The 19,049-nt window shown below is 39.0% G+C and overlaps 1 protein-coding gene and 1 pseudogene across 1 annotated transcript in view; both read right to left on the minus strand.

The window, feature by feature from the left end:
- Nucleotides 1-19,049, minus strand: part of LOC145480071 (WD repeat-containing protein 93-like) — a 40,749-nt gene that overhangs the window by 2,167 nt on the left and 19,533 nt on the right. The window lies entirely within an intron of this gene.
- LOC145464145 (uncharacterized) lies at nt 2,842-12,420 on the minus strand (annotated as a pseudogene).

The following is a 19,049-nucleotide window of genomic DNA, read 5'->3' on the forward strand; positions in this document are numbered from 1 at the left end:
AACCTATAAACGAGTAGACATTCGCATTTCATTTTGTTATGTATACTTTCCAACATAACGTAACGTTCCGTCCCGTCCCGTCACGTCAAGGGCACGTCACGCAACATAACGTAGCAAGCTATTAGCCACCAAGCTCTTGCATATTCTTTTGTTATATGAGAATAAATCTAAATTTACTCGCTTATCGTTTCGTTACGTGTATATATCAACCTATAAGCGAGAAGACATTCGCATTTCGTTCAAGGGTCGCACATGGGGGTGGGGGTGGTGGGGTTTCTGGCTCTGGCACGGTTCACGAATGGGGAAAATAGCGAATCACAGATCACGGAAATTAAACTTTCATTTTCCCGAATCAAGAAAATAAGCAAGTTAGGTTTTCTTTTTAATAACCCGCTCTTAGGCTGAAAAGAGAGTGTAAAGAAAGCAAAATCGTAAAAGGCTATGTTAAGGCTTCATATTACAAATCCCAAATCCAAATCACTCTCGATAGGTAGTGCCATAATTATACAGAGGTCATATTCGGATGTTTTCAGTCTTAATGAATCTCCCTGAGGACACGCGTCTCAAAATCACGTAGAACAGAGTGGTGAAATCACGAAAATCGGTTAATAATTCTAGTTCTTCACGGGTCACGAAAAAACTTCAAGTGGAGGATCACGAAGGCTAATTTCCTAAATTCACGTTTCACGAAAAATAAAATCAGCTAATCACGTATCGCCAGAGTTCCCCTGTACGACCCTCTCATTGTGTTCTGTATATTTTCGAACATTACAAAACAAGTTATTAGCCAACCAAGCTCTCGCTTATTATTTGGTTCACAATTAATTGAGGCCACTACATACTCATTTAAGCAAAAAATTAACGTTAGTAAAGACGACTTCATGTACTTAGGATTAATTAGCAAACGTTACATAAAAACATTCAGGTAAAAAGTTTCGCGCGAATGGAATCCGCTTGCGTGCTCAGTTTCGGTCTTTTGTTCTTAATAAACAGCATTGTTATGTATATCTACGTAATCATGTAATGGTAATAGGACTGAGTGGAGTCCAGTTCGGTCTGTATTCATACGAGTGATAACAAACTGGGACGACCGCGCAGCGGGAGTTTGATTTGTTTATCACGAGTATGATTACAGACCGAATCGCACGACACGAAGTCTCATTTCCAATTAATCAAAAAAAAAAAAATTACAATTTCCGAGAAAAGAAGTATAGCTAAGTTATGAAAGGAAGGAAATATTTGCATTAAAAGACTGACAAAGGAGGCGTAAATTACTGGTAATTGAAACCAAGGTTGCGATTGGTTGATTTAAACTACAACTTTGAACTTGACTGGCTTGTTGAACTGTCCGATAACAAACTGTCCGATAACAACTTGGCAAGTGAATTAGTGGAAAATAGGAGTTTTTTTAAAACCAATCGCAATCGAGGAAATTGTAATTGTTATGATTAAACGGGTTATAAACGACCAAACCAATTCTTATCGTCTTGTTATGTCATTATTAAATTGAGGCAACTACATACTCGTTTTTCGTTTTGGTAAATATATCTTCGCAATATCAGTCACATAACGAGTTATGTCCAATGCTTCAAGAACTAAGCGAGTACATGTATGTAATTGCCTCAATTTAATTATCATGTAGCAAAACCATAAACGTTTGGTCATTTATATCACTTATATATAAGTTTCTCTGGTGTCGTGTGAACGTGCGTGGCCTGAATTGCAAGGTATAAATTAGGCGGTACTCACAGATTTAGCAGTGAGCCAAGTGGAATGGTTTCTTCTCATCTTGTTGTTCTCAATATTCTTCAATTCAGTTTGATATTGAGACCACCGCTGCTGAAGTCTCAGCTGTCTGTTCTCTTGACTGAGAAGTCCTCATGAAAGAAAAAAAGGAAGAGTATAGAAATTAAAAAACAGCGATTTACAATGAAATATGAACTTTGACATTGTGATAAAATTCCCTTGATGTTCTTTCCAACCAGTCTACAGTACAGCTTAAAGGAGCTCAATCACGCTATTTTGAGTTATTTTGCCCACGTACATAATTATCATTAAACTGAAGGAAACCTGAAAATAGTAGTTAACTAAGATAGAAAAACACCAAAGAAATAATAATAAACCATAAAGGAACAAGGCTGGTTAAGGAGGGAGAAGATTAACACAGATTACACAAGACGAACTTGAAAAACTTAGACTAAACCTTTTAAGATGCACAAACCGTGACGTAGCTCCTTTAGAAATAATGCAAGCTCAGAATGTGGCGCAATAAGTTTTTGCACCCGGAAGAACACTCAACTCGGCGCGAGAAGTGAAAATGTGGTTAATCCGCAAGAACCTTTCTAAACGCAAGACGTTGAAACTCTAACCGCAAGAAGTCAGGATATTAACGCAGGCCGCAACAAGCAAGAAGTTACGAGGTCCAGCCCCTGAAAGTGTTCACTAGTTTTCTGTATCTGATCCGGCAATGAATTGCTGACAAACTGAAAGACGCCTTCAATTTAAGGATGATGAGACCAAAGACCGAATCAACTATCGCCTCATAGAAATCGAGAGCGAATAATCTTATTATTTAAGTAGAATTCTACTAATAAGTAATAGTAATTGGACCGTCTACAATTCAGAGAGTAATCGGGTGAGTAATTTTAAAATCGGACCAACGCTCAGTGGTAGGCCCATTTGAAAAGCACAATATTATTAGTCCGTGAATTGTGCGACACAAGATCCAATTTCTAATTAATCGTACCCAACGATTAACCAACGATTTCCAGATCAAAAAGTCAAAAGGTAAGTAGCCAGACGATTCAGAGTTCAGCGCACTACTTGTTAAACAAGTTATTTTTACCTGTCTTGTATGAGGGAATGCAGTCTGGCATCAATGGTGTTGGTTGGCTTGTGCGGTGACGAGTCAGCGGTTACCTCTTCTTTCCAGTATTTTTTAAGTGTTGGAAAGTGTTGCAGAGGATATGAAAATGGCACGGCTGTCTGAAAAACAAACAGCAATGATATTTTCTACAGTGTACACGGATAAAACGAATGCTGAGGTAACATTACAATGAAAATTATAAATCTATAGCATTTCATATAACTCTACAACGTAAAATATTTGCAATGAAGCGGTTGATCTACATAGTCTACAGTATGCTAGAGCTTTCCATAGCATGAAGCGATTAAAAGTTTTTCTCCGCTAATCCGCCTGTTTTGTAAGCTATCTAAGAAATAACCAAACAATTCCATGTTGTTATCTCGAATCGGTGTACAAATAAAAAACAATTCCCACTTTGGTAGACAGCCATTATGAATCAGATCTGTATCAAGTAGCAAAGTCTCACCAGTAAACGGTTCTCCTTGATCCTTTCATAAGACTTGTAATAGTGCACTTACCTCGATGCCCAGGTCATCATGATTTTCTTCATCCATCTGAGCGCCAATCAATATCAAGACCTTCCCATCAGCGCAGATGCACGGCGACTGAGATGAAAGCAGGAAAGGCACAGGCAGCCCAACATGGCAAATTGCTGTGCAACTGTTCACATCACACTGGGTTATTCTTCTACTCTTTGTCACGGCAACAATCTGAAAAAAAGAACAAGTGGAGAAATTCCGACAATACATGCTTTGAACTGCTCTGGCTGAGCATCAGCCGATACTTTGCTAGCAGTCCATCGCTAGCAACCCATTCCCCTTGGGACATTCACTTGCATCTGCTCTTTTCCCCAGAATAACCGGATGAGCAAATAGCTTTATTATTTCATCCTCCGACATGATTCAATTGATTCCGGAACGGTTTTAGTTACATGTATTGATAAATCAATGAGCATATTTGGGTGTTCACTACAGTCCTCGCCACGATGGCTAACTCCCGGATTCTACTGCTACACAGTCTCTCTAGATGCAAAGGTTATACAGGCATCGGTAAGAGGTGTCAAAATATGCAAACAGTGAGATATAAAAGTCACTTTCTTCTCGTTTTATCGCTGTGTGTTTTGTACGTATTTATTATTATGGAATTTCAGCGGGTTTTTCCTGGATGTAGCTTTCATGGGATCTATCGACTACATGATTCATAGACTTTCTCGTTCAAAACCTTCCACCTTCCATGACGGTATCCAGCGTTTTCACGTGACGTCATCAAATTCTTAAATCCAAACTAAAGGGCCCCTAAAGTTTTTATCCTCATCAGGCATAAGAGATACTTAAGTTATATCTGTTTACAACTTTCCAGCACAATAGCGCCTTTCGTTTGGAAACCAGCGCATTTTGAATTTCGAAGTTATGGCGGTGCGTGACATAAAGCTACGATCGCGTTAGTCGAAAACTATGTATTTTTCTCGTGATTTTTAGCCATTTAAGACGTTGTCGTATTTGGAAAAGTGCTTATTTAAATTTTTACATGTTCACTGCAGTTAATCATTGTCCCAGACAACCAAAGTAAGTTCCAGATGTTAACACTATTTTTCGGCTGCCATATTGGTGTACCACAGAGGAACGCCAACATCGCGGCTCCATACTAGGCGCTGTAAATTTGCGCGGAACATTTCGACGAATATCTCAACTTTGGGACAACGAACACACCTTAAACTTGGAGAAGTGTCTTCTTTATTTATCTTCTGTAATATCACAATTTCTTGACCTTATCCACTGAATGGTTTTTGATATTATTTTGATTGCGTGACAATGAAAACGCTCTATAGCTTGGGCAAAATTTTCACCCTTTACAACCAAAGATAAATAAGCACCTGAGGCGTATCAAAAAATAAGCTGTGGAAAATTCCTAAAATATCGACCACATCTTCATTTCTTCCCGCTCGAAACTAGTCTTCTGAGAGACTTTGCTTTGTGCTCAGTAAATGACTATTTATTATCATTGACAAGTAGTAAAGGTAGCGTTGAGGTTTGTTTCTTACCACTTGTGGTGTTTGGCACATTGTGACAACCTTAGTGATCACTTCAGTATCAAGGGCTGATCTAAAGTTAAATACAGGTAGTTTTAACTTCATAGAATTAACATAATGACATCTCATTTCTTGAGGTAAATTTGTTTTCTTAATGCAACCCTGGTCAGTACTTCTATGACACTTCATGTCGTGGTACGCAAAACCTCATTTTGGCTAGCACATGTCTAGCAATAATTGGTATCACCCAACCAGTGGACAAATGCAAATCCTGCATTTTAATTGGCTACGCTACTAGAGGACTATCAGTAATAGTCCTCGAGTAGCGAAATTGGCGCAATCGAGCGTGACGCTTTCTTTCGTTTTATTCCCAAATAAATATTTCTTCACCTTGCATTTGCTAACTTTATTATTGCCTTTTCTGTCCGACTAGGTGGGTGATACTAAATAATTAGACCCTTCGCCCACAAGGGCCACAGGTCAATAGTCCATTCGCCTTCGCGTCATGGGCTATTGACCCGTAACCCCTGTGGGCTACGGGTCTAATTGTTAAATAGCATTCAATGAAAGCTAGGAAGTGTTATCACAGAATTTACAGGTTATTAATTTTTGAGTTTTATTCCCCTCTGTCAAGCAGCGTTCATTTTAATGAAAACTGCTGGGCAGAAGTCAGGTCCACCTTGCATAATGGGAAGCACGGAAGAGATGGTGCATAATTTTACAGATCTATTGCGCTGGTGGTGTCCAAACAGTATTGATCCTTCAAGAGACATTCGCCAAAGACACACTTCACTGGTAGCGTTAAAAGCTAATGGTTAAATACAGATAGGCAACGTTGTTGTTACAGATCATTTAAGCTCTTCTTCACTTCCTACTCAAGATCCCAGAAACAGAAAAACATTTTTAGCTAAAGTAGGTCACTCCAAAAAACGTATATTTTTTGTCAGCGCTAATAAAAACCTCGCACTAAGTTTAACAACTCACCGAAGTTTCAGCCTCTAAAGTGCTGGTTTTCCTTATGAAATTCGCCTCCAAAGAAGTCCAAAATTCGACATCGTTGCCGCCATTTTGAACAGTACTCAGTAGCCAGGCCACGTTTTCGTGAGGTCATTCCGTCCAAGAGATTTTGTCCAAATGGCTTCCTAAGAGCCTTTTAACTATCCTTCTGGGTTATGCCTGTTCTTACGCCGTAAAATTTTGATCCGAACAAGTTCCAAACTCCCAAAATGATAGCAGTGAAGGTAGTGAAGTCGATAATAACTTGGAAAAATAAATTTTGATGGCTTTGTGAAGGATGCAAAATCAGTTGCAGGTTTTTCTCCTTCCCGCCAATTTCGAGTCGGACGGAATGATGTCAAATAAACACGGCATGGCTGCCGAGTACAGTTGAAAATGGCGGTAGCCGAACTCTATTCTGTCGAGACGAATTTCTTTAGGATAGCGGGCACTTCAGAGGCTGAAATTTCAGTGAATAAAAAAGCTGAATGTTTACTTGTTATAGGTGAAGACAAAAAAAGTAAGTTTTTTGAATCAAGCAATCAATATATTTAACGTGGTCGGTACGCTTAGCTAAAAAGCTAGTACGCCACGAAAAAAAACGAAAAAAGGAAATTATAAGAGCCTTATGAAGGTATATAAATTTAAATAAATTAAGATTAAGAACTAGCTAATATTAAAATATAAGTGAGTAGAGTGACCTTCTTCTTTAATTGTTTCTTTCGATCGCAAACAGCAAGATCTATTCAACATCAAATTGAAACTACCAAAATCAACCCTTTGAAGTTACCTGTCAACAAGAGGTTTTGCTGGAAGCGACTGAGCAACTCCACATTGCAGAAGACAAAATGTTCCGTCATCGCAACTCACGATCAAGTTTGTAAGAGATGATGACACTGACGTTAATGATCCATTAGCTTCTGTGTTGACAAGAACAACAGCACTGGACAAGAAGCAAAGGTCAAGTATTTGTCCTTTGTCGGCCACAGGGTAGACCCTTAGAAGAGTACCTATATGTAGAAGAAAAAAATAGTATAAATCTATGATGTTTGCGTCAGAAACACCTTAGTTATCACAGAGTCAGATACTACAAATACTAGCAATTCATTACCTCTGAAATCTGCAGGGAGCATTGTGTAAGCCAAAACTATCTACCCGAGGATTCGACAAGTGCGGCGTACCTAGAATAGTAACCTTCATCAATAAATTGAAGTGCGTATTTTTTGGTGCGTATCCATAAGTGAAGCACTGTTGCATCGAATACACGACAATTACAAGTACTTGGTTAATTCATGACTCACCTCTATAGACATCCCACACATCGACTGTTCCTGTTTTTAGACCCATGGCCATGAAAGAGCCACACTCACTAACTGCGCTAATGATTATCTGGTCCGAGTGAGGCCACACTATGTCTGGCTTATGCTCCAGATCTGAAGAAGAAACAAAGCAAACCTGCGCTGAACTATAATTTTGCCTTTCGACTTTCAAGCAATTCGTTCAGTTGCTGTGATCAACAAGGTCTAGTGACCATCATTAAGCGCCTTTAGTGAAAATTTGTACTATTACACACTGTCACTATTGCTATGCTCCAAACTTTATGACATAGGTTAAGTAGAATATTGTCAATTTTCTATTGTTTGCTACGCCTGCATAATCTCTACACCTGTAGGTATAATCATTAAATCCAGAATTTTCTATTACAGAACAATATATCCAAATTGCAGCGAGCAGGTTTTAAATTGTTTACCCGTTTATAAATCATTGTCATAGAATTTTCATAGAATTTTCAAAATGCAAGTAGAACAACACGTACAAGTAAGTCATTATTACTGCAGAGCATTTTACATCAGATAAAAATATACAATGTCAGTTCATGTGTAGTGAATTAGACTTCACATATTTTCCTTTTATATGTATACTTTCTTCGACTACGGCCAAAAACACATTGAGATGTGTTAGAAAAAGTTGACATTTTTGTTAAAATGTTTTGATTAATTCCATACCTTTTGCAGTCTTGAGAAGTGAATAAATAAATAGCTGAGTTCCTCCAGACCACCATACTGACAAGGAGTTGACCTTACTTGAACAAAACAATAAATGCCTTAATGCGCATACACTGCACACTTTAGTAGCTGAAAAATACTACTTAGAACAACCTGTGCGGGCCTAATTTCATGGCAAAATTCTTGTAAAGTGTTACAATATGGACACAATAGATTGTTTATTGACATTGATATGATTCACGTGACATTTGATCATAGTATGATTGGCATCACTTATATATTCAATACTCTCGATAGCTCACTGAACGTCTAAGATCACGAAAGTAAGAGACTTGATTAAAAGCACTTTCGATTGACTCCTGAAGAGCCGTTTGTACGTCTCCTGATAGTGGGCCAAACCGAACGTGTTACATACAGCATCCTATAGTATCGTAAAGCTGGAGTATCTTAAATAGAAGGGAACTTACTAGCTTACTATAAGAACCCTGCCACGTCCTAGATGCTTTGTTGTTTTGTCGGTGGCTGGTAGCACAGGACTACCGCAAAACGTAAAAGTTTTTTACAATCCTAATCAAAATCCTTTAGGATCTTACTTAAAGATCTTAGATAGAATCATACAGGTTTCAGTAAAGATCCTTCACTTGAGTCCCCGTGAAGATCCTTCTTATACATCCCTCCTAAGATCTTTTAAGAAAAACTTGCTAAGATCTTCAGGGATCTGTAATAGGACTTGAAGGATCCTGTAGGATCTTCTAATAGTTTTGCAGAATCTTTGCAAAGAATTTTAAGATCCCCAAATAAATTATCCTTTACAACCCCACAACTTTATCAAGATTTAAACACACAATCTGATTGGCTACACTTGGTAGTCTAACAGTGGATAGATGTCTGGCAGCAGGAGCTTGTCAAGTGTTGATGATGGCTTCAACTGTGTGTTTCCCTGGAAAATCTGATCTAAATAAAACCAATCTATTTCTTTCCTGATTTGAACAGTTGGTTGATGGGCTATGCTACAAGGAGACTCTAACTTTGATAGTTTGTTCTAGGCTTTGCCCCTCATCAAATGTGAGACAATAGTTAACAATTAGACCCATAGTCCTTGCGGGCGAAGGGTCTAATTGTTTTAGTATCACCCAACTAGTCGGACAGAAAAGGTAATAATAAAGTTAGCAAATGCAAGTTGAAGAAATATTTATTTGGGAATAAAACGAAAGAAAGCGTCACGCTCGATGGCGCCAATTTCGCTACTCGATGACTATTACTAATAGTCCCCTAGTAGCGTAGCCAATCAAAATGCAGGATTTGCATTAGTCCACTAGTTGGGTGATACTAAAAACATTTAGTAAAAGTTCTTCATGTCACTGTTATGTTAGTAATTACCAGCTTGAAGGCAAGTCTGAGATGGATGGGGCTTCAGAATGGAGGTGACATTCATGCACCAGGGGAACAAAACCCGGTGGAGAGGCCAAGGGCTCTTGCTGTTATTGTTACTGCCTCACTGAGCAGTACAGCCTAACAGGCTGATTCCACTTACCAGGTGCAGACTCCAATCCTGATGGAACCAACCTCCCAGGTGTTAAGAAATGTATTTTAGGAAAGCTGTAATAGAAGTAGAATGCACAAATTAAATATACAGTAACTACCCGCGGCGTTAACATCTAAGACTGCTTGAAACTTCAAAGAATGAGGATAATGGAAGAATTATTAATCGTGGTACATGTATGTATGTAGCATTACCCCATGATGCCTTCTGTCATGAGATTTCCTGATATCATGTGAGGAGAATTCAAGGGACTGAAGTGGCTAGTAACCTTGTCAGATCCTCGTCATTTTTATTCAGATACTGCAGTTCGTTCTTGTGAAGCTGACGGAATGTTTTATCGCAGCTGTCAAAAAACTGCGACATCAACACTTGACTAGAACCAATGCCAATGACATTTCCCTCTGAATCAGTGGCTTTTAAAGCTGCAGAGCAGTTAGTGGCTACACAAGGGCCAACTGGAGCAGGGGGTCACACACGTAGTACTGCTGTAGACTTAGTGAACGAGACTGCTGAGAGGCCAGGCTGGTTCTGACCAGCCAGCTGAGCAGAGCTTGGTCTTGAACATGGTGGAGACTAACAGAAAACATAGAATACATTAGCACTGATTGAAAGGCTTGGCTGGTTACAGTGTACAAGTAAGTTCTTATCAGGTTATTGTGGACTGTCACGACTGTCTTGAGGCTCAGGTGGTTTGCCAGGTGGGTGCTTAGTCAGGTTTAGTCTAGTCTGTTCATCAACAAAGGATGCAGTTTTGAACAAAATTCTTACATTTTCAGATAGATCTCCGAAAAATATTATCATAGCACTCAAGCAGAAAACTTATGCTTAGTTGTTACTGCTCCATACTAGATCACCAAGCTACTTTTTGTATGATTTTTGTAACTAACAAACTTTCACATAATTTGCAGAATGTAACTTACAGTTCCAGTAGCTGGATCTTGCTCTTCAGAGGATTTTAGAAGCTGGTCTGGTACAGCTGCGGAATCGTCCAGATCTTGAGAGTTGCAACAGTACAAATAAGTTGAGTGCAAAGTGAACTGATCAACGTGAGACGAGCGTGGGACAAAGAAAAAACCTCAGTCCCCGACAGGAATCGAACCCATGACTTCCCAAACACCGGGTGGGCGCTCTATCCACCAGGCAGGCGCTCTATGGATAGAGCACCCGCCCAGTGTTTATGAGGTCAAGGGTTCGATTCCTGTCAGGGACTCAGATTTTTTCTTTGTCCCACGCTCATGTCATATTGATCAGTTCACTTTTCACATTTCATTACCGAGCTTAAAATTCACCATCTTTATTTACTTAAGTTAACTGCACTTTTAGCAACACATGAAAAGGAATTTGTTTAAAAATGAGCTCACTGGTGCTGTTGATTGAACCATTGTAGGTTTCCTAGAACGAGCTACCACAGTGGCCACTGTGGTTTCTACCTCCTTCACCCAAGCATCTTTAGGAACTTTGTAGATTTCCAACCAACTTTCCTTTATCGGTACTGCATTGCAAATGAATGAAATTATAAGTCAGAATAAAAATGATGTCTTTCTTTGTTCCACACACGTGACAGCAGCACTTTCATCTTTCTCATTGTCTGTCTTATAACCATGCCATAATGCGGTAAAATTTCACGATCGCCAGAAGGCAATTAAGACGAGACAATCATTAATATTAAGAGACATAGAGTAACCAGATGGCATCTGTTTCAACTCACTTTAAAAAAGCCTGTGTTCAAAATTGAAATATTATTGAGTCCATTTTCAGCCACATGTATGTTAATATCATTCTGTTATAATTTCTCCCTCCATATTTTACATTGTCCCTGATACTTAAGAACCAATTGAAGCAAAAGTTATTGTCTTGGGCGTGACACAACGCACCCTTAATTACGTGTTTTGAGTTAATACACAAGACGCAAAGGCAGTTTTTCATCACAGTGAAGTATCCTGTGTACATTCCACTTCCAAGGACGTTCGTCGATGACTATGACTCGTCATTCGTAGTGTTTTCAGCCGTGTATCCGAGGTTAAACTGGAACTGTGTCTACATCTTCGTTCAGTATTTTTGATATTGACCGCCAGTTTCCTCTTAAAACAGCAAATAGCCAGCGCCCGTCTAAACTCGGGAATTCTTAATCCATACACAACTGGATTGAGAAAAGAGTTCGAATAATTCAGAAGGGTTACTGCGTAATAAAAATTACCTGCAGGAATTGTAACCTCAAAAATAACTTCTAAAGCATCCATGATAATTAAGGGCAGCCACGAGAGAAGGGCGAGAACAGATACAAACATCAAGGTTTTTGTTAAACTTCTGTTTCGCGCTGCCCGGTTCTGTGCTTGGAAAGTAAGTTCTGCGTTTTGAAACTTTCTCCAAATACTGATGTTACAACCACAAATAACGAACGTTATTATCAAACCGAAAGACATCCAAGCATAATTCTCATATTCCGGAGAAGTTAAGTGACCCAGTGTTATTTCAAATGCAGTTACAAGAATTGTAAGTATCCAAGACATCGAAATAATAGCGCAGTCGTTGGCAGTAATCGCTTATATCTGTGTGGCGATGCTACAGCGTAAAATCTCTCACCAGAAATCATCGCTGCGGAAATCAACGAAGCATGCATAAAAAACGTATCGACCAGATCATGGGCGTAATCCAAAGATGAAGACATGCGTGCCGTCCACAGTTGAAAATTGTACTCTCCGATGAAGAAGATGTAGCCAGGCATCGATAGTGTTCCTAGCATCAGGTCAGCAAACGCCATATTGATGATAAGAAATAAGCTTTTTCTACGAAGACTTTTGTTTGCAGCAAACAGTACAATAGTGAGAAGGTTTCCAGCCACAACAAGCAAAGTCGTCAAAATGAACGCGCTGCACCATGCAATGCCTTCTGCCTTGGAATGAGCAATCATTTTGGAGCCAGGGGCGTTGTTCGAAGTAATATTAGCTCCCGATGTGATGTTCAGTTTTGTTTGACTCATCAAGCCTCGAAATCGCCAATGCGGGAACAAATATATCGTAATTCTGTACTGAGCCACGAGAAGCTGTTCAAGGCAAATGTGGTCTCCTTTTTATGATTCAACTAAGTTATACTGAAAAAGCGCTATTGGCAGCTGGTCGACCTAAATGCACGTTCGACCTAAATTATAGTTAAGTTATTCATGGCAATTGCTTCAAATTTCATTTATGGCGGATTTTTTGTCACGTCCGAGATGATTTATTTTTAGGCAAAAGCCATTTACTATGTTTTGAATGAAATTGGCATTGTTATTCAACATTTGACGCGTTCTATCGCGTGCGGCAGCCGCAGAGCCTCCTGTGATTGTTGTTTCGTTGATACAGCTTCACATTGCCTTTAAAACCATTTAAAACTCCTTACTTCTTATTGTAGTCTTAAAGTAAATCTTCCCTTCACCTGCCCTAAACTATTCGGAAACAATATTGTCGGATCTGCGACAAAATTATCTTCTCTTTCATCCTCTGAGGGAGGTGTTGGTGGTCGTTTTGGTTTCTTACCACGCATTCTTAACACTTCAAAGGGTTTAAACGTTTTTAATTCTTTTAACGTCGTAGTTTACACGATGTAAAATGTCTTCGGAAAGGTTGTTTTACCGCCATTTTGGCTTTCCTTGACAAGTCGTTAATTAATATTTGTCTTTGTCAAAGCGCAACTAGCTGTACATTAAGGGCCATTAACCGATTCATGCGCGCGCTCGCGCGCGTTGCTAAGGAAGTGAAATTTCATTTCCGGTCGCTTACGTCAGCCTGAGCACGGAAAATAAAAACAACCCAAAAACTTGCAAATTCGCACTCGTTTTAGATGTTTTTCTTTGTGTTTCGCAAAATGCAAAGTAAAAAAAAGTACAAGCAGAGACAAAATAAGAGAAAGACAGAAAAACAAGAGCAAATCCGTGTGGCTTTGTTTGATCTTACCGAAGTGCGCTGGTAGTGTAAATTGCGCACGCGCTGATAGGGTAACTTCCAATAGATATCGGGCGCACTTCCGGTTTCTTTAAATGCTAAAGGAAACGCGGTTTTTGATTAAATCCAGCTTTTTTCCACGAATTTCGATTAAAGCCAACGTTGGCAACATAGCTATGCATTCCTTTTTCGAAATCATGTTTTCTTTAGAAAATTACGAATTTTTCAATATTTTGAAATGCTCTCAAATTCTGACCTTTTAGAAATGAAACAAAATCGATGCATAGCGTAATGAGGATTTAAATTAAAGTATTAAATCAATGAAAAAAATCCCGAGAAAGTAATTTGCCTGGTAGCCTTTGCATTTTTTCTGTATTAGTCACATGACCATGGGCGTGGCCTGATGACGTCATCACTAGTGTTACTGATCATGAAAAAGTTGAAACACATGAAATAACTCTGAACTAACTAAAAATGATGAAGTTATATGAGACTAAATTCTCCTTAGCAACGGCTCGAAAAGATCGGTTAATGGGCCCTTAATTCAGGTAAATGTATTGACATTTGCTAAGAAAGCTTGGTGAAATTTTCGGATTCCTATGAAAGCTCTTCTTAAAACAGTTAAACGTTTAAATTCTACAGAAAGCTCAAAAGGTTTGTAGGAGCGCGGGAAAGATATCTATCGATAAATAATGTGGTAAAATTTCACGATCGCCAGAAGACAATTAAGAGGAGGCAATCATTAATATTAAGAGACAAATAATCGATAAATAATGCGGTAAAATTTCACGATCGCCAGAAGACAACTAAGACGAGACAATCATTAATATTAACAGACATAGAGTAACCAGATGGCATCTGTTTAAACTTACTTGAAAAAGCCTACGTGCAAAATTGAAATATTATTGAGTCCATTTCCAGCCACATGTATGTTAATATCATTCTCTTATAATTCCTCCTTCCATATTTTATATTGTCCCTGATATTTAAGCACAAATGGAGCACAAGTTACTTTCGTGGGCGTGACACAACGCACCCTTAATTACGCGTTTTGAGTTTTCTGCAACTCGTTTTCCTATCGAGTTTAAAGCTTTTCCCCTAGAATAAACAAGACGAAAAGACAGTTTTTCATCACAGTGAAGTATCCTGTGTAATTTCCACTTCTAAGGACGTTCGTCGATGACTATGACTCGGCATTCGTGGTGTTTTCAGCCGTGTATCCGAGGTTCAACTGGAATTGTGTCTACATCTTCGTTCAGCATTTTTGATATTGGCCGCCAGTATCCTCTTAAAACAGAAAATAGCCATTGCCCGTCTAAACTCGGGAATTCTTAATCCATACACAACTGGATTGAGAAAAGAGTTCGAATAATTCAGAAGGGTTACTGCGTAATAAAAATTACCTGCAGGAATTGTGACCTCAAAAATAACTTCTAAAGCATCCATCATAATTAAGGGCAGCCACGAGAGAAGCGCGAGAACAGATACAAACAATAAGGTTTTTGTTAAACGTCTGTATCGTGCTGCCCGGTTCTGTGCTTGGAAAGTAAGTTCTACGTTCTGAAACTTTCTCCAAATACTGATGTTACAACCACAAATAACGAACGTTATTATCAAACCGAAAGACATCCAAGCATAATTCTCATACTCCGGAGAAGTTAAGTGACCCAGTGTTATTTCAAATGCAGTTAAAAGAATTGTAAGTATCCAAGACATCGAAATAATGGCGCAGTAGTTTTTCGTTGACGGTGATCGCTTACATCTGTGTGGCGACGCTATAGCGTAAAATCTCTCACCAGAAATCATCGCTGCGGAAATTAACGAAGCATGCATAAAAAACGTATCGACCAGATCATGGGCGTAATCCAAAGATGAAGACATGCGTCCCGTCCACAGTTGAAAATTGTACTCTCCGATGAAGAAGATGTAGCCAGGCATTGATAGTGTTCCTAGCATCAGGTCAGCAAACGCCATATTGATGACAAGAAACAAACTTTTTCTACGAAGACTTTTGTTTGCAGCAAACAGTACAATAGTGAGAAGGTTTCCAGCCACAACAAGCAAAGTCGTCAAAATGAACGCGCTGCACCATGCAATGCCATCTGCCTTGGAATGAACAATCATTTCGGAGCCAGAGGCGTTGTTCGAAGTAATATTAGCTCCCGATGTGATATTCACTTTTGTTTGATTCATCAAGCCTCGAAATCGCCAATGCGGGAACAAATATATCGTAATTCTGTAATGAGCCACGAGAAGCTGTTAAAGGCAAATGTGGTCTGCTTTATATGTTTCAACTAAGTTATACTGAAAAAGCGCTATTGGCAGCTGGTCGACCTAAATGCACGTTCGACCTAAATTATAGTTAAGTTATTCATGGCAATTGCTCCAAATTTCATTTATGGCGGATTTTTTGTCACGTCCGAGATGATTTATTTTTGGGCGAAAGCCATTTACTATGTTTTGAATGAAATTGGCATTGTTATTCAACATTTGACGCGTTCTATCGCGTGCGGCAGCCGCAGAGCCTCCTGTGATTGTTGTTTCGTTGATACAGCTTCACATTGCCTTTAAAACCATTTAAAACTCCTTACTTCTTATTGTAGTTTTAAGGTAAATCTTCCCTTCACCTGCCCTAAACTATTCGGAAACAATATTGTCGGATCTGCGACAAAATTATCTTCTCTTTCATCCTCTGAGGGAGGTGTTGGTGGTCGTTTTGGTTTCTTACCACGCATTCTTAACACTTCAAAGGGTTTAAACGTTTTTAATTCTTTTAACGTCGTAGTTTACACGATGTAAAATGTCTTCGGAAAGGTTGTTTTACCGCCATTTTGGCTTTCCTTGACAAGTCGTTAATTAATATTTGTCTTTGTCAAAGCGCAACTAGCTGTACATTAAGGGCCATTAACCGATTCATGCGCGCGCTCGCGCGCGTTGCTAAGGAAGTGAAATTTCATTTCCGGTCGCTTACGTCAGCCTGAGCACGGAAAATAAAAACAACCCAAAAACTTGCAAATTCGCACTCGTTTTAGATGTTTTTCTTTGTGTTTCGCAAAATGCAAAGTAAAAAAAAGTACAAGCAGAGACAAAATAAGAGAAAGACAGAAAAACAAGAGCAAATCCGTGTGGCTTTGTTTGATCTTACCGAAGTGCGCTGGTAGTGTAAATTGCGCACGCGCTGATAGGGTAACTTCCAATAGATATCGGGCGCACTTCCGGTTTCTTTAAATGCTAAAGGAAACGCGGTTTTTGATTAAATCCAGCTTTTTTCCACGAATTTCGATTAAAGCCAACGTTGGCAACATAGCTATGCATTCCTTTTTCGAAATCATGTTTTCTTTAGAAAATTACGAATTTTTCAATATTTTGAAATGCTCTCAAATTCTGACCTTTTAGAAATGAAACAAAATCGATGCATAGCGTAATGAGGATTTAAATTAAAGTATTAAATCAATGAAAAAAATCCCGAGAAAGTAATTTGCCTGGTAGCCTTTGCATTTTTTCTGTATTAGTCACATGACCATGGGCGTGGCCTGATGACGTCATCACTAGTGTTACTGATCATGAAAAAGTTGAAACACATGAAATAACTCTGAACTAACTAAAAATGATGAAGTTATATGAGACTAAATTCTCCTTAGCAACGGCTCGAAAAGATCGGTTAATGGGCCCTTAATTCAGGTAAATGTATTGACATTTGCTAAGAAAGCTTGGTGAAATTTTCGGATTCCTATGAAAGCTCTTCTTAAAACAGTTAAACGTTTAAATTCTACAGAAAGCTCAAAAGGTTTGTAGGAGCGCGGGAAAGATATCTATCGATAAATAATGTGGTAAAATTTCACGATCGCCAGAAGACAATTAAGAGGAGGCAATCATTAATATTAAGAGACAAATAATCGATAAATAATGCGGTAAAATTTCACGATCGCCAGAAGACAACTAAGACGAGACAATCATTAATATTAACAGACATAGAGTAACCAGATGGCATCTGTTTAAACTTACTTGAAAAAGCCTACGTGCAAAATTGAAATATTATTGAGTCCATTTCCAGCCACATGTATGTTAATATCATTCTCTTATAATTCCTCCTTCCATATTTTATATTGTCCCTGATATTTAAGCACAAATGGAGCACAAGTTACTTTCGTGGGCGTGACACAACGCACCCTTAATTACGCGTTTTGAGTTTTCTGCAACTCGTTTTCCCATCGAGTTTAAAGCTTTTCCCCTAGAATAAACAAGACGAAAAGACAGTTTTTCATCACAGTGAAGTATCCTGTGTAATTTCCACTTCTAAGGACGTTCGTCGATGACTATGACTCGGCATTCGTGGTGTTTTCAGCCGTGTATCCAAGGTTCAACTGGAACTGTGTCTACATCTTCGTTCAGCATTTTTGATATTGGCCGCCAGTATCCTCTTAAAACAGAAAATAGCCATTGCCCGTCTAAACTCGGGAATTCTTAATCCATACACAACTGGATTGAGAAAAGAGTTCGAATAATTCAGAAGGGTTACTGCGTAATAAAAATTACCTGCAGGAATTGTGACCTCAAAAATAACTTCTAAAGCATCCATCATAATTAAGGGCAGCCACGAGAGAAGCGCGAGAACAGATACAAACAATAAGGTTTTTGTTAAACGTCTGTATCGTGCTGCCCGGTTCTGTGCTTGGAAAGTAAGTTCTACGTTCTGAAACTTTCTCCAAATACTGATGTTACAACCACAAATAACGAACGTTATTATCAAACCGAAAGACATCCAAGCATAATTCTCATATTGCGGAGAAGTTAAGTGACCCAGTGTTATTTCAAATGCAGTTACAAGAATTGTAAGTATCCAAGACATCGAAATAATGGCGCAGTAGTTTTTCGTTGACGGTGATCGCTTATATCTGTGTGGCGACGCTATAGCGTAAAATCTCTCACCAGAAATCATCGCTGCGGAAATTAACGAAGCATGCATAAAAAACGTATCGACCAGATCATGGGCGTAATCCAAAGATGAAGACATGCGTCCCGTCCACAGTTGAAAATTGTACTCTCCGATGAAGAAGATGTAGCCAGGCATTGATAGTGTTCCTAGCATCAGGTCAGCAAACGCCATATTGATGACAAGAAACAAACTTTTTCTACGAAGACTTTTGTTTGCAGCAAACAGTACAATAGTGAGAAGGTTTCCAGCCACAACAAGCAAAGTCGTCAAAATGAACGCGCTGCACCATGCAATGCCATCTGCCTTGGAATGAACAATCATTTCGGAGCCAGAGGCGTTGTTCGAAGTAATATTAGCTCCCGATGTGATATTCACTTTTGTTTGATTCATCAAGCCTCGAAATCGCCAATGCGGGAACAAATATATCGTAATTCTGTAATGAGCCACGAGAAGCTGTTAAAGGCAAATGTGGTCTGCTTTATATGTTTCAACTAAGTTATACTGAAAAAGCGCTATTGGCAGCTGGTCGACCTAAATGCACGTTCGACCTAAATTATAGTTAAGTTATTCATGGCAATTGCTCCAAATTTCATTTATGGCGGATTTTTTGTCACGTCCGAGATGATTTATTTTTGGGCAAAAGCCATTTACTATGTTTTGAATGAAATTGGCATTGTTATTCAACATTTGACGCGTTCTATCGCGTGCGGCAGCCGCAGAGCCTCGCGTGATTTTGTTTCCTTGATACAGCTT

The sequence above is a fragment of the Orbicella franksi genome, chromosome 1 (genome assembly GCF_964199315.1).
Source record: "Orbicella franksi chromosome 1, jaOrbFran1.1, whole genome shotgun sequence".
In the NCBI taxonomy this organism is placed as follows: domain Eukaryota; kingdom Metazoa; phylum Cnidaria; class Anthozoa; order Scleractinia; family Merulinidae; genus Orbicella; species Orbicella franksi.